We start from the raw sequence: 16,138 nt of genomic DNA on the forward strand, positions 1-16,138 counted from the left end.
TCAAACGCCTTCGCTCTGTATTTGCTTTCATATTTTTCTAACTTAACTGAAAGATCCTCTTGACGAAGTGAAGTGCGTCACGCTGTTTGTGTGTGTGTGTTTGGGGGCTGGGGGGGTTAATGGCAGAGACAGGGTTTCTAGACACACATAAGAGGATGATGCTGGGAGCCGGAGAACTGAGCACCATTGTTTAGACCCAACGAGGCGCTGTGAGATGTGGAGTAAAAAAAATGAATAGGAGGCCTGCAGAGGACACGGAGGTGAAGCACCATCAGTTCAAACTCACTCCGCCGCGGCTCCACATCGATTGTTTGCAGCCATGTATGAATATAAAGCCCCCCAGTCAGTCTCCCAAAAAAAATCCACTTTGGTCTTTTTATGTGGAGTCAGTTTTTTTGTGTTTTTTTGTGTGACCGTTATAGCCTCACATCCCACTTAATCACTTCCCAGACAATGTAAGCAGTCAACTCTGTGCTATTGTGATCCTGCTCGGCAGATGTCAGCGACCACGTGATCCCAGCCATGTGTCTGTGGCAGGGGATTTAGATTTTGGTTGCTTTTTGTAAACAAGCCGCTTTGCCCCCCCCCTCCCCACTAGCCCCCCACTCCACCACCAGCAGCAGCTCTTCCCTCCCCACCTCTCAAAATAGGATGCACTGTAGGGAAGTCCACTGGTATAATGAGCTGCACACAGGACACTCAATCGCATTGATCCCCCCCCCCCGTCCCCTGCTGACTTTCATGCTGTATTTACAGTGCCACCACCCAGTCACTTCTAATGAGCGTGTGAATATAGGACGCAATTATGGGATGGACCTTTAACACATGCAGGCCTGTCAAAAAGCCAGCAGATACACAAACGCGGTAAACAACCACGTTTCCCTCACCTGTGCCTTGAGCCTTGCTTATGTTAGACGCAAACACACTCACAAACCCACACACACACACACACAACACTACCGACACAACAAATAATGAATTCTTTTAATGGATTCCCTCCTGTAAGCAGGTGCCATCCATCCAGGTATACCTGCTGATCAAATTAGGCAGTTGACTCAGTTACCGCTGAACTCACCACGGGTCACAGCTATTTGTTTCACTTTCCAAATCCAATTGGCGGCGTCTTTGCTATATTCAGCCGTTTAGTCACCCAGTCAGTCCGCTTCCTTCAAAGGTGACGGCAGGCTTTGCACTCAGCAAGAGCCAAATTGGATTCTCCTTTCCGAGAAAACACTCGCGTCCCATAGTCCACTATTCTGCCATTACCTCTGATAAACGATCCCCCCGGATAATCATCTACAGTGATCACTCAGTGAGTGTCATAATTAATTTGATGGTCATAATGCATCTTGTTGGCATTAGCGATCAGTCTTATTTATTGTCATTCACAGAAGAATAAACTGCAATTCAGACCCCTGTGGCTCAATTGAAAAACAACAACCATTTTTCACACCCAGTTTCCACCTGATAAATTGGATACGGGAGTAAGAGAGGTGACAAAAAGAAAAAAAGAAAAAATACACAGGGGCTAAAACTTTGAGCAGGGACGGCAGGCTGTCGGCTAGTAATTTGTCGAGCCACGCAGTGTATCTGATTCCATAAGCTGGGTTTTGTGAAGGCTGAGGGGATATTGGTGACCTGGGGGCGTAATAAGGCCGGTGCTCTTTTAGAGGAGCCTGTGGCTGCAGTCGTGACATTCATGGCACAAGAGGAGAGATGCTGGAGTGGAGGAACAATATGTGACCAAACAAATGGCTGTGACTGGACACACACAGCAGCAGGTCCGGCTGCTAAATGTGAAAGGAAATGTGTTTTTGTACCAGGGGTCCAGGAACTTTATCATGCTGAAATAAATAAGCAAATGAAGTCTTGTTCTGTAAGGTTAAAGGGTTTATGCTTCCAGCACTGTTGTGGATCATGCTGCAGCCCTGTGTTATATACTGTCTGTATACTATATACAGTAGTATATCATACAGTATATAAATGAATGAATTTTTTTTGTGTCATGTCACCACTGTGGCCCATCCCATATGGGATTACAAGACACATTTAATGACAAATACAAGAAAAAAGACTAGACAGTCCTTCCTGTTGGTGTTACCTGCCACACAGGTGTGACATAAATAAACAATTTAAGATTACTTTCAGTACTCAACTATATATCGCTCTTTGTGTCATTGCCCAAGAAATAAAGAAAATGCAAATATATTCAACTGAAAAAGATGTTTTAGCTTCCCAGCATCGTCTAACCACACAAATGTGTTATTTGGATCTACCTTAATAAACAATTTTTGTCTTATAGAGTCATAGAAAGCACAGTAGAACACAAAATGAATAGTATAAACATTCAAGATTTGTTGTGACTACAATGTGTCTCATTCATGAAACGTGAGAAGCACAGATTTGTGCCACACCACGACTTACAGAAGAGAATGAAATATTTTTTCTGGACTCGACCCAAAATAACTTAGATCCCAGATCTCTCTTTTCTCTCTCTCTCTCCCTCTTTCCTTGTTTGCGTCATGGCAGCATGTGAACAGGATGCACCTACCTCCTTATATGGTGGTCATGGTCTCCTTATATGGCTATTCATGGGCGGAGATCATGATCGGCATTCATGATCTTACATGTGCTTACGATCAAATCTGAGATTCCCGCACCATTCATGAATCCCGAGTAGGGCTTTAGTAGTGTGGACTTTTATGTGTAAATCTACACGCACACAGATTTACTAACGTTTCATGAATGAGACCCAATGACTTCACAAGATTTGAAAATAAACTAGTTCATATTCACAGTTTTCAATTTTGAATTTAAAGTTCACAGACCAAAACAAAGAACTATTTCACTTTCATTACTTACTCCCCCCCACCCTCAAATCACTGTCACTTACTTCTCAAACTACATGAGCCCTCATTCAGAGGACCGATTTATAATTCACAATTCTATGTGAAATAAATGCAAAAGACTGAAATGCAATAAATGTCTGAGCCAAATGTACCGGGAAAAAAATTCTACCACATTCTGCAGCCTCCACGCACTTTGCAGCTGTTGGATAATGGCCCAACCCTTTCTTAATGACTTTTTTTTGTGATTGTCATCCTCTCAGATATTTTACAAGACCACCAGACTGGTGGTGAGATTTCTAATGCTTGAATCTGCCCTGTATTTTTCATAAAAGTCCTTCAAAATGTTAATAGGAACTGACATCAGCAGCAGAAGACAGCGCCCCCTGACACACGCCAGGTGTCATAAACCCTTATGTGCAGCTTTAAAGGGACATTGTGTAGGAATTACTCCCATCTAGCGTTGTGGTTGTATATCGCAAGCAACTCAATTGTATTTTTCATGCTGCATTCACGTGAAATTGGGCAGACGGAAGACGGACGACAGCCGCTGCACGTAACGGCATAAACAAGCCTCTATGTAAACAAGTGGTCCGTCAACATGAGGCAAAACAATACACGTGACAATATGTCGTCATGGCGATGTCGTATTGTTTACCTGACCCACGTTTTACCGTCTTTCTCTGGACTTCTGTGACTAAAATGATATCTGGTTTGTTACCGACGACGGCCGTCTGCCCGACTGCAGGTGAATGCAGCATCAGTGTAACGCTCCATTCCTCCTCACTGCGTTACCGCGGTGACTTTTCACAGACGCCACCTCGACCTGAGCCGACAGCTCCGGTGTCTCCGCTGAGTTTCCGTGGTTTCCTACCGTCACGCTGCCACTGAATGTAAAAACATGGCGACACGACACGGCAGCCAGCACCGAGCTTACCCGCTCCATGTAGATATGAATGATATGAACGGCTAATTCAGAGCCGAAAGGAACACTTCAGTTTGTTGATGGGGGGGATTACTGATTAATGAAAAACAGACTTTTGAACCAAATAATCGATTTTCATGAATAGATAACAGGAGAAGTTACACAATGTCCCTTTAAAACCCAAACTCAACTCCTCTTCTGTTCTTCTTTGGCAGTTTGTGGAGAGCTGTCTGGTTCCCCACCAGCATCTTCTGGTGTGTGACAGTTGCTTCACATTCACCAGAGCATGTTCAATGAATGGTGCTCATTTAGTAAGACTATTTAAAGCATTACCTAAGACTTTCCTGGCTGGAACAGTTAAAAATTAAATTTTAAACATAAAGTGGAGATATCCTTTATTGATTCCAGTCAGTTTTTTTCCCCCTAACAAGCGCATACACTACATACACCCATATATCCTGTTCTTTATCTTGTTGACACATGTGCTTTGCCCACAGAAACTCATTCTCCCTCTGCCTCCATCAAAAGTCAACACAAACTAAATATTGACTGTTCAGCTGTCGGCGCCTATGGGGAGCAGCAGTGAATCTAAAGCGAGCTTGTCTTCACAGGACTAAAAAAAAATCTAGCCGTAGCTCGCCCTCCTTTAAGGCAGCATCAGATGCAAAGACTTAACCTTTGAACTCCTTTGCCAAAGAAGGACATCGAGGGGTTAATCTGGAGGAGATTACGCTCGTGAACGTAGCCACCGTGGGCTGAGTTATGTAAACATTGTCACACCAATCGCTCGTGGTGTGAAGTGAATCAGAGCTCATCTGATGTGCAGTAGGCGTAGGATTAAACTCTAGTAACCACATTAGTGGTAATGTTGTCGAACGTAGTTTCTCCAGATTCCTTGGAACTGGGTCTTGTGTAACGCTCAGAATTAAACCACGTGAGCACGCAGCATCCTGAGCTGCTCTGCTGTTTTTAATGATCCGTTGGTTCTGTGTTGAGTTCAAAGATTACCAACTTTTTTGTGTCTTACATTTGTCCCCAGGCTGTCTTCTTGCTCTAAAATGGGGGCCTTTTTTTTTGAACATTTGTATCTGCTTGAAATGAAATTTGCCCCTGGAAAGCATGAACATAAATCCCAGCATACAAAATCTAGGCCTGTATCCCACAAGTCGTGTTTCAGACCTATAAGATTTAGGTCATTGCAAAACACCACATATTTCAGAGCCTCTTTCCATGGTGACTTAGCCTGTGTTTTTTTTTTCCCTCTTTTTTTTTTTTTTTTTTTTTTACAAGGATGACGCCAACAAGTGAAATCAGACTCTTCTCATCCTCTGTGAGTCACAGTATGAATCTGAAGAGAAAGAAAACTTTCTCCACATTTCTTAGAGCCATTTGTGTCACAATAGTTTACTTTTTAATTGCTTTTTTTGAATCCCACACTATGCAGCGCCCGTAGGGGTGAGGTTGCAATGTCAGGCGAAGTCCTGATAATTGACAATTGCTTATTAAAGCATTAATGACACGTTCGCTGTGATTGCGCTCCTCTGGGTCAATTATCTGCATTTTGACAATACACTCTGCCTGGCTTGTTCCTTTCAGGGAAGATGGTTCTGCACTCGTGCTCTGCCCCGGAGGATCTTTGTCAAAACTCACCCCGGAAACCTGACTTTAATTCAAGTCACAATCATCCAGATATTATGTACGTGAAATCTGCTAGAGGCTCAGGAACTACATAAGACATGATGTTAGTCTAATTCAACTTCAATACAATTCACAAAGCCGGAGAAATAATGAATACCGTCATTTTCGTTTGTATTATTAAAACTTCAACTATTGAACTCGGATTGGCTGAGGTGTCGGGGGTGCCGCGGTGTGCATCAGCCACACTCCAGAGTAACTGCACTATGGAAACAAAGGCTTTCTAGATGCAGGAAATTAGCTGCCATTCCCAGCATGCCCCTCTGTGGGGAAAGCTGATGGTTTATTTCCACAGCACACCTGGCACCAAACGCTGGTTTTAAAAGCATGAATCTAAAGCACACTGAGCCATCTGTAGTGGGATGAATGTGCAAATAGATTGTGTTACAAAAAAAAGAAGAATACTGAATGTCAAACAAAAGCAAATCTCATTTGGTGTAATATAATGGAAGGATTTTCACCATCATTCAATGTCATGTCAATGTGCTGTGCTGATACTGGGCTAACATCACTGATTGTTAAAACAGTTAATTGAAACAGCAGAATAAGTATAATATGAGAATAAGAGACTGAAACACGGAGTGTCAGGAAACCGAGACAAGGTTTTAATTCTATTATGAGTTTGATGTAGGTGTCAGAACCTGATGCTCTAGCTACCGTTTTAATTTTAGATTGACTTGCTGAAATGAAAATGATCTAGACACATAGGAACATTTTAACCCAGTCCATGTAACACACCTGAGAATACATATATACATTTCATTTCATATTTAAACTCGGAGATATATTGAGGAGTAACCTCATTTACAATATAGCCGAAACACAAAACATATAAGGACAGAAGACAAGACCTTTGAAACATACAAAAACACAACAGAATACCAGAATTTAAAGGTGACTAGGGTAAAATGAAACATAGTTAAAAGCACGAGCAGTTAGAGGTAAAATAAGATGTAGTTATGGTTTTAAATTGTCCTATTGATAAAAGTGAGGTAAGCTTCAAATGATTTTGCAGAGTGTTCCAGGTTGCATGACCATTCGCATACACTGGACTGGCCTAAGTCGGTCTCAGCTGGAAATATGAAGTTTTTACTCTGTATTGGGTTAGTAGCAGTAAATACAGCAAATGAGGAAGAGCAAAGACTGTTGTTGGGTTAAAATGCAGGTCAGCAAAGCTTGTATTTCATTATTCATGTGGCTTTCACCACTGGCAGTCAAGGATGATAAGACCCAATGAGAGAAACACAGCACAAGTCTACGTCAGTGTCCAAAGTTGTCAGTTTTTTACCCATGTACAGTACACTCCAACCGAACCCTGGAGTTTTCTAACTGAATCAGGTCCAGCAATGTTTCCAATAGTCTCAGATTTAGGTGCTTGAAAACTCCCAAAACTAATTTAGTAGCGTGGGCGTCCTTTGGTTAAAAGCACTGCGATTTCAATGCGAAACATGCCGCAGTACATGGATGCACCGTACGTGTTGACGCCCCCACAGAGAGGCCACAGCAGCGGTGACCTGTAATCAACGCTCTCTGCCGTCACATTAAACGATAATGGAGACGCAGTGCAGATATTCATTGTCACAGGCAGCACAAAGCTGAGAAAAGCTGATACTGTGGACAATACAGTCCAGGCTGTATTCCAAGTGTAGGGAGCAAAACGGAGGAACAACAGATCAATTTCTGGATTTCCGGGCAGAGGGTAATAGTGCAACATAATCTGGGATGTCCGGCCCCCAGGGGGGTCTCCATATTTCTCTCTACAGCTCATCAGATTGGAGTGCAGCTTCTTTTTTTCTTTTCTTTTTTTTACAGTGTAGAGCCTCCCAGGGCAACTCTCAGTTCCTCTATCTCTTCATTACTCTCTCCCCTCCTCCCTTTTTCTGTGTTTGCCAGCATCGAATTGTCCAGCTGTGCTGACTTAACCTGATTCGCAGAGTGGATGTGAATAGGATGAGAGATGGGGTGGGGGGAGGAAAGAGCAAGAGTTTTCTTTATAGGAGGACAATAAAAGAAAGAAAACTTTAAAAGGAAAGAATGATGGGCCGGAGAGCACCGACCGAAGAAGCAGAGGGACAAATAGAGGGACGAGAGAAAAGCATGATGGGTAGAATTAGGCTGCGAGGGAGGAGGGTAGGGCAGGGACACAGTATTAGTACAATCAGCACAATAATCCCTTCTGTTCCAGCCCGGGCCGACGTAGGATTTTCAAATCAATTTCATTTTCACTCAGGATGCTACAGTGGGAGAGCTGAGTGGCTGCCAGTCGGGTCATTATCGTCTTGTCCCCATTTTGGTTTGGGACGGACCAGAGGTGAGAGGGAAAGCTTTGGGGGGGGCAGAGGGACGTGGGTTTTGGTTGATATTTTGCCAATTCTGCAAAGTTTTCTGAAGTCTTTTGGAAAAGGCTCCCGAATCATCACAAGTTCCAGAGGCTTTCATCTTGGTCAGTAGGATCTGAATAATGGCCTGCGGAGACAGTGTAAAGTCTTTTGACATGGCAAATGAACAGAGTTCTGACGCTCTTGTCTGAAGCTCACAGTCCAATACGGTTCAGCGCGCTGTCTGGGCCTCCTTCAAAGACTCCCAACCAGATATGCTTTCAGCCTGTATTTTGATGTTTGCTGGTTCATCCTCAGAAAACATACCAGCAGCCTCTGAGCCCTTCATTATGTGCTTTCAATGTGTTTTTGTGAATAACTCAACCGGGGGAAGCCAGACCTGAAATGTTTTTTGATACAACAGAATATTAAAGCAGTGCGTCTCCCTAAAAGCAACTTCACTCCATTTCCCTCTTTACCTAGGCTATTGTTGGACAGGGTCAGACCATCTCTAAGTGCATATTCAAACTACTCAGCAATTTCTCACAGCCTCTGGCTACATATAGGCGAAGGCAATGGAAGAAGAGAGGAAAAGTATTTTTTATTGCTCACAGAAAACCCCAAAATGTCAGACCAGTGTTATAGAACTGCCGATGGAATATTGGAAATATGATCCAGATTCAAAGGGCATATTTTAAATAATTACTGTCCACACCACAATTGTATCACGCCTTGTGTATGTCTTGTCCTGTGGTGTGCCGCGTGATCTCCTTTTGACTCACACTCCGTCCTTGTAATGGAGCTTTCATCTTTCAGAGGTTTAGTAGCATTACATTTGTGCCATTATGATTAATTACAAAATCAGCAGAGCTGCTTAAAAAGCACAAGCTCTTACCATCTCGACTGCCATTAACCAGCCAGCGTTTAGCACTTGTGCTGCTCTGTTAAACTTGAGAGCCAAAAAAAAAAAAAAAAAAAAGCAGGAATTTGAATTTAAAATTTCAAAAATTTCACAGGTGCCCTCGTGTTATCCTCAGCATGAAATGGGACGGATGAATAGCGTGAATGAGCCGGGGTTAAGCTCACTTCAGCTGGAACTGTGGAAGCAGGTTAAATAAATTTAAATCTCTCATCAGTCAGTAAGGATGAATTCAAATTAAAGCTGAAACATGTGGCTTTGAGCTGTGATGACTCGCGTCCCTGCAGCTGTAAATCCACATGACTTTAAAAGCAGATTAGAGGCTGGCAGTAAGTATAGTCCTGGATGAGCAAACTCATTGTTGTTTGCCTCCCATCTCTTCCAAGATCAGCAAAAAAACAAAACAAGAAAAAAAAAACAGCTCACTGACCTATGATGCACTGAACAAGATGCCATCACCTTGGTTTCACGGATGTGTGGTAAAGAAAAGACTGTTGTTTCAGAGTTCTCTGTTGTTTAACGGTTAATAAAAGTCCATGCATGTACTATATTTAAAAGCACAAATAGAGATGTAGAGGCTCTCAGTATATATTGTCATCAATATGCAATAAGAGACACCTCGTGAACAACAAAGCTACACTACAAAAGCTTGTCTCATCAAAGCCTGCAGGCGTAGTATCTGCTGGCTGCTAACGTTTACCTTCATACTGTATTTTAATTGCTCCGCAGTCTGCACGGTCAGCTCTCAAACACACGCTGCTCTCCTTCTACTGAAGCTGTTGATTTCCAGATGAAATAATTATTATAAGTACCGCATTACGTCCTCTCTTAATATTCCTCAAAACACCTTTATTTGGTCTGCCATGAGCAATAGTTTATAATGGTTGACGATAAGCTATAAAGAGATCTTTTTAATAGTGCATGCGGGCAGCCTGAGCCAACTACTGTCATGTTGCTCAGGTGGATTCCAGCATTCCAGCGTGTTGAAAGGCATCATTACGGTGCATTGTATTTGTTTGGCCACAGTGTAATCCAAAGGGGCGGGGCAGCGGTGGTGCAGACATGCACATTAGCTTAATTGTTGACTCTATATTTCTGGTACAGTAGGTGTGAATGAGAGTGAGCCTGGTTGTTTGTCTTTACATTTTGACAGACTGCTGACCTGTCCAGGGTGTACCTTGCTTTCTCCACTGTCAGCTGTGTTTGGCTCCAGCCCCCCTTGTGGCCCTATTAAAATTAGCGCTACAGCTAATGAATGGATGGATCAGACAGTAAAATCACTGCATTTTTTCCCACAGGAACTCCTACAGTATAATTCTCCCATTGCAATTGCATGTTGTGTTGGATGTTTGCAGCAGACCCACTTTTTATACACAGCATGTCTTCATTTATACCCAACACTTATGGTGATGAGCATCTGCATATGCTTTCTTATAAGGTTTAGCATGCACCATAATGGGGAGCTTTTTGTGGCAATGAAATCCTCCATTCAACTGTATCAAACTCTATAATGCGATGCCATTTTTTTTTCTAATTGCCCAATGTTTTCTTTCTGTTACTGATGATTGAAGTGATTTGACTAATAACAGTTGATGACTAAACACAGGAAAGTGCCCCGTTGTCACTTATTACCGGGGTTTGTCTTAATTTTATATGATACACAAGGTGTTTATTATCCCTGGGAAGATGTATTCAAATGGCTCAGTTCCATCTTCCCATTATAATACAGAATATGAGGCTGCTATTAAAACTGGCTGTGGGTGGTCTTTGAATATTATGGTCTCATTTCGCTGTGTTAAATATATTTTAAATGCCTTTATAGTTCACTCACATGAACCAAAACAAGAGTAGCAAACCCTGGTATAGGCAACATGATTGATTATGATATTTGCTTTAATTTTCTCGCAAGGTTTTAAATGGGAAGCTGAAGTGAGATGATATTACTGGATAAATGAGTTGTTCTTAGGTTTGTTAAGATTAATTCTATTAGTGCAAATTACTTTGGAAGTAATTAGCGAGCAAGAGAAAGCAGCCGGTCCTGGGGATCGCAGCAACTTCACTTATCAAAGACAGAGAAAAACAACTATAAAATAAAAGCCCCTGCCTATGAAAAACACCATATTTTTTTGTGTGTGTTTTGCTGCACTGTTAAATGTCAGCATGTTGCACAGGAAGTCCACATTTTAACCTGTGTAATCCCAAAGTGATTTGGATTCTTTATTATGAAAGTCGCCGTCATACTGTTTCCTATTATTGTGTTAAGTGAGTTTCAACTTCATATTCCATACTCTGCAGTGGCCTTAAAGGGATAGTTCACCCAAAATTCAAATTTCACTCATTATCTACTCACCCTCATGTCGACTAAGGCCTGGGAGAATTTTCAGAGTCCTCCGTGCCTTCTCAGAGTTATGGGGGGGTCTGCGCAGTAGTATTTGTCCATATAATGGTTGTGAATGGTGCTCACTTTTCTTCGTCCAAAAAGACACACCAAAAAACATCCAAATACCTCCACGCTGCTCGTCTGTAATGTCCCTCTTGTATTGAAGCCCCGACATGAGAAATTGTTCTGCCGGTCAGTGCAAGAGCAATGAACTGAGACACTGGGAGCTTCCGCTACAAACATAATTTAATTTTTTTCGGAACAATTTCTCATGCCGGGGCTTCAATACAAGAGGGACATTACACACGAGCAGTATGGAGGTATTTGGATGTTTTTTGGTGTGTCTTTTTGGACGAAGAATAGTGAGGCCCATTCACAACCATTATATGGACAAATGCTGCTGCGTGGAACCCCCTGTAACTCCGAGAAGGCACAGAGGACTCTGAAACTTCTCCCAGCCCTTAGTTGACATGAGGGTGAGTAGAGTGAAATTTGAATTTTGGGTGAACTATCCCTTTAAAAACCAGTGACTTGTTCACACTGAAGGAAACTTCAATATGTTTTGATTTGCGTTATCCTACTCAGTTTTGCTTTCCATTTCAAACGAATAGTACATGAAAAGGCCACAGTGCAAAAGGTGTAGGAGATTATAATTAGAGTTTCTCTCTCGAGCATTTGGCATTTGAAGAAACGGGGATGACTCTGTGGCCTACATGCTCTGTATTCCCCTCTGGTTCGTAGCTACAGTACGAATGTGTCAGCTGTAAAAATAGTTAAACTTGAAGTCCTTCGCAGTGTGTACAGTATTGTGGCATCGGATTTCACTCCAGCTTTCACATTAACAATCAGAAAACACTTGGCATCACAAGTCTCATGCCATTAATCCATTCAATTCAATTTAATCCTCTGCCCAATGGAACAACATTGTTTTCAATTACCAGAATCTCACTCATCTCTCTTTGTGGTATTTGATTACCTGCAATTAAATCAGTTTCCCCAGTGAGTATTTGAGGTATTGATTAGTGATAGCCCTTCATTCATAACCCTTCCTCTCCTGTTTTTTATTTTTTATCTTTTTAAATTACCACTCACCCTCTGCAGAGCCTTTTTGTCGGTGGCCACCAGTTGGTTTATAGAGCTCAGTCTGACCCAGGAGTACATCGCAGGCTTGACTAATTCATTATTACCTGATGTTCAGCACTTAAACCACATTAGCCAAAGTAGTGTGGTGCTCTCGCATTCAAAAGGCTGTTTCACACAAAGGCTCTCTCATCACCTGAGGACAAGGGTTGGCATTTGGCAGCGTCTGGCAGTACATCACGGACAGAGGAGAAAGCAAATAAAAACCTTAACAATAAAGCAATGGTTGGTCCTGCTGCTGCAATGGTATGTGTGTTTTTTCATAACGCAGCCCAAGTTTCCACAGAGTAGGTACAACAGAGCAAATGATTGCTTTTTTTCTAAACACAATTGTGCTGAAATGGGTTCCTGAACAAAGCCGCCGCTCTGTTGTGTCCATGTGAACCAGCAGTTTTTAGTTAAGTCAACATAAATGTGAAAACACACTAATGAGGCCTTTTAGCACCGTATTAAATGGCCTCATGCTCTGACAGTCTGCAGCCTGGTCTGGACCAGTCTGAGGCAGCAGCACACTCCACCACCCACCCTGCCCATTTAAAATGATTTCAGGTTACTATATTATACTTTGTCTTGCCATTGTTCAAAGGGTAATCATGCTCTAAGTGGATGTACAGCTCTTGTAATATGAGAAGTAGTATAGCTTTTATATCACCATGGTAAGGCACTATTAAAAGAATGCTAAATGTACCTACAGAAGTACGGACACAATACAATTATTTCTACGATTGAAAAAAGCATAATTAAATGGCAGTTGTTCATTAGTTTCCCAGCATGCATGTGTCCCTTTCAGCACTTGTGCCATCGTTGCCTCAAACTATGAAAACCTCACACCCGCATGAGATGAGCGCTCCTATTAGCCAATGGTGTGAACTATTCGGTCTCAACCATTTTCAAAACTCACAGCAGATCTAATTCAGCCCAACTAGCTCAGTCATTTGACATTAACAAGATGGATCAATGCTAAATGTCAAGTTAGGATATTTATGGCTGAGGGAAAAAATGATTCAGAGGAATTCACTGCAGAGTGAATAGTGGTTTTCATTTTCAAGCTCATTTGGGTTTTTTTTCTCAAAATTCTGCATGTCTTTGTGTTTGTGAATCCAACTGATTCAATATAACTTTGCCCGAAGAACATTTCTACACTTCAAACTCACATTTTGACCTGCACTTTCTGTTTTATGTGCAAATGAAGCCCTCATGCGCCTGCAAAGTTAATTTAAGTTGTGTTAACTTTTCAGTTTGCTTAACTGCCGCGGCGCCTAAAATGCAGGACTTTGCAGACATTTGCATCTCACTGCTTTTGTCTCGCAACGCTGGAGGACGTAACGCAATGTGGTGTGCCTGAAGTAAACACTGTACCCAAAGACTAAGAACAGGTGGCCAAGTACAAATACACAGTCCCTTGGAGAGATGGCAGTAACAGCCTTCCTTTGTGTCTTCAAACAGAGAGGAACAAAGGAAGGAAACTGCTCAGCCTCTTTAACCGTGGCTCAGTTCAGTCTTATAAGCCAATGCTCAAAAATAATGTCTGTTTTATTTCTTGAGGGCGTTTTCATTCAATTTTGTATACGTATATACCCCTGCAACAACATAGCCTGTCAAAAATAAATCATGCACAGCAGAGGATGGTGTGAGTTGTGTATATTTGGCATGTTTAGGAGGTGAGGAGAAAAGTGCAAAGCTTATTCTTAGCATTGCATGAGTCAAACAAGATTTCTATGCACACCTATGGTATGATTCAGTCGCCCATTTTCGCATGTTTATATTTGTCATGTGAGACTCCCAGCCGGCACGGTATACCGGGGTTAAAAAGATTTGAGACCTGAGTGGTTATCCAATCAGGCGCAGCAGGACACACCAGAAAAGGTTTGGCAGGACACGCTCTATTGACAGCCACAATCATCTTTTTCTACCACATGTATTATTGAAGAGGATGCAGAGTGTGGCCATGGTGCTCTAGTCGGATCTTTTTTGGCTTACTTTAATCAATATTGACATAACACTTTGAACACTTAAAAAAAAAAAAAAAAAAAAAACTCCAGACCAGGCTTCATCTGATGTGTGTGTGTGTGTGTGGAGGTGTACGATGCATCTACCATGCCTCAGTGAACTTGACTGACTCACTTTTGGTGCATTGATTTTCTTTTTCATCCTCCATCTTCACATTACATTTTGAATTACGATTTTTTTTTTTTTTTTTTTACTTTATTCTCTTTTAGTCGGTACTGGGCTGCTTTTGCAACTCTCACATAATTCAGCACACTTTACACCCCTGATATGCTTTTAAAACACCACCCTTACATATATCCCTGTTTGAAGATTTCCTTGATCCTGAAAATTGCCTTTTACATGTCTTTGAAGAAGCACCACAGGCTATACACACAACAATGTTGGTTTCACATGACGACTAAAACTAGGCTCCTCTTCACCGACCCGTCTCTCAAGCTCAGTGAGAGGCGGCGGAATAATTTCTTTTTGATTGAGTTTTAAACTCTCTGCTAACTGCCTGCATAATATACACAAACAGGTAAATCTCATTATGGAAGTAGGTCTCAATCGGTCTCTGAGCAAAAAAAAATTATTCTGGTTTTATAGAAAGTAAAGAACCTCTCTCTGTATCTCACCACGTCCAAGTCTTAAACATAAATCCCCTTCACTTTTATTTAGATTCAGACTGAGGCCCACACTCTCTAAAGCCTTCCTCCGAAGTGACAACACAGGAATGGCATGCTATTCACTGTAACAGAGGAAAGTTTTCCTAATAGAGCCTGTCACAGAATCCCAAAGTAAAACAGTGCAGCGTGCAAATCGCATTATTTTGCCTACACAACATGTATTTGAAGGTGAGGCCATTCTTTTTTTATGTAAATCTTGGACCCCCCCTCCCTCCTCCCCCTCCTCCCTCTGCATACGGTGCTTGAGGCACAAGGGTACAAGCCGTACTGGATTATCTTTAAACTTAAGGCATACTTTGCGTGCTCACTGTGGTTGATAAATGGGACTATTTTTGGCAAATAAGACAAAAAAAATAAAAAATCTCAGCTCCAGAAGCCGAGTCACAGAATGTATGAAAATATGCAAAATGTATGCAGATCTCCCTCGGAGCGCTGTCTGGGTGAATTTGCTCCTGAGGTTCCTTTGTGATATGTCATTAGTTGTCCAGCAAGTGTGTTGTCATGTTTGTACAAACATTCTTAGCTAAGCTTCGCCGTGTGAGAGGAGAGTCGGCGTTTCCACACTGGCCCGAGCTGTAACCCTGCTGTGCTCTCTGCTTGATGCACATCCTTCTTCTACTCTTCCCCATAATTACTCCCCGTCTCTGCTGCTCTCCTCTCCTCTCCTCTCTATTTAGTTTGATGTCTCAGTTGTCCTGAACTAAGCTGCCATAAAAACCTTACATTTGTCATGGGCTTGTAATAGGCATCATGAAACTTTCACTTATGGGGTTTTTTTTGTTTTTTTTTAGATAATTGACTAAAGCCCCTTTTCCACTGGTCAAAAAAATCCTCTAAGACAGACTGACATCTTGTTTTTCTCTCTAATAGAAAAGACTACAATTGGCATTCACAGACAGTTTAAAGGCCTCTGCAGATGCAGGTATTTATCTGCCCCTGATCTGATCTGCACTGACGTAAACCTGCTGATTTCCTCCTCTTTTCTGTGGACACTGTAGACACATCTCTGTTAGACCAGAAACACAGCGGCTGCATTGCACACTGAAAGAATGAGTGCAGCTCCTGAATAAGTTTTAAAAACACTGGAGGGATCAGACAGAGCATAACTAAGAAATGAGAAACACCGTGTCATGCCACAGCCGCGGAGTGTGAGGTCTGTTGGCCGAGGCAGACGAGGCGTCTGGCTGACCTGCTGAGCACCAGGGCCGCGGAGGACAGCCGGTCTGCCGCGGTCACCTTA

The 16,138-nt window shown here is 42.2% G+C and overlaps 1 protein-coding gene across 3 annotated transcripts in view; it reads left to right on the top strand.

The window, feature by feature from the left end:
* lsamp (limbic system associated membrane protein) overlaps positions 1-16,138 on the top strand; it is a 710,303-nt gene that overhangs the window by 506,405 nt on the left and 187,760 nt on the right. The window lies entirely within an intron of this gene.

The sequence above is a fragment of the Trachurus japonicus genome, chromosome 13, assembly GCF_045865225.1.
Source record: "Trachurus japonicus isolate A0001 chromosome 13, Traja_1.0".
In the NCBI taxonomy this organism is placed as follows: Eukaryota; Metazoa; Chordata; class Actinopteri; order Carangiformes; family Carangidae; genus Trachurus; species Trachurus japonicus.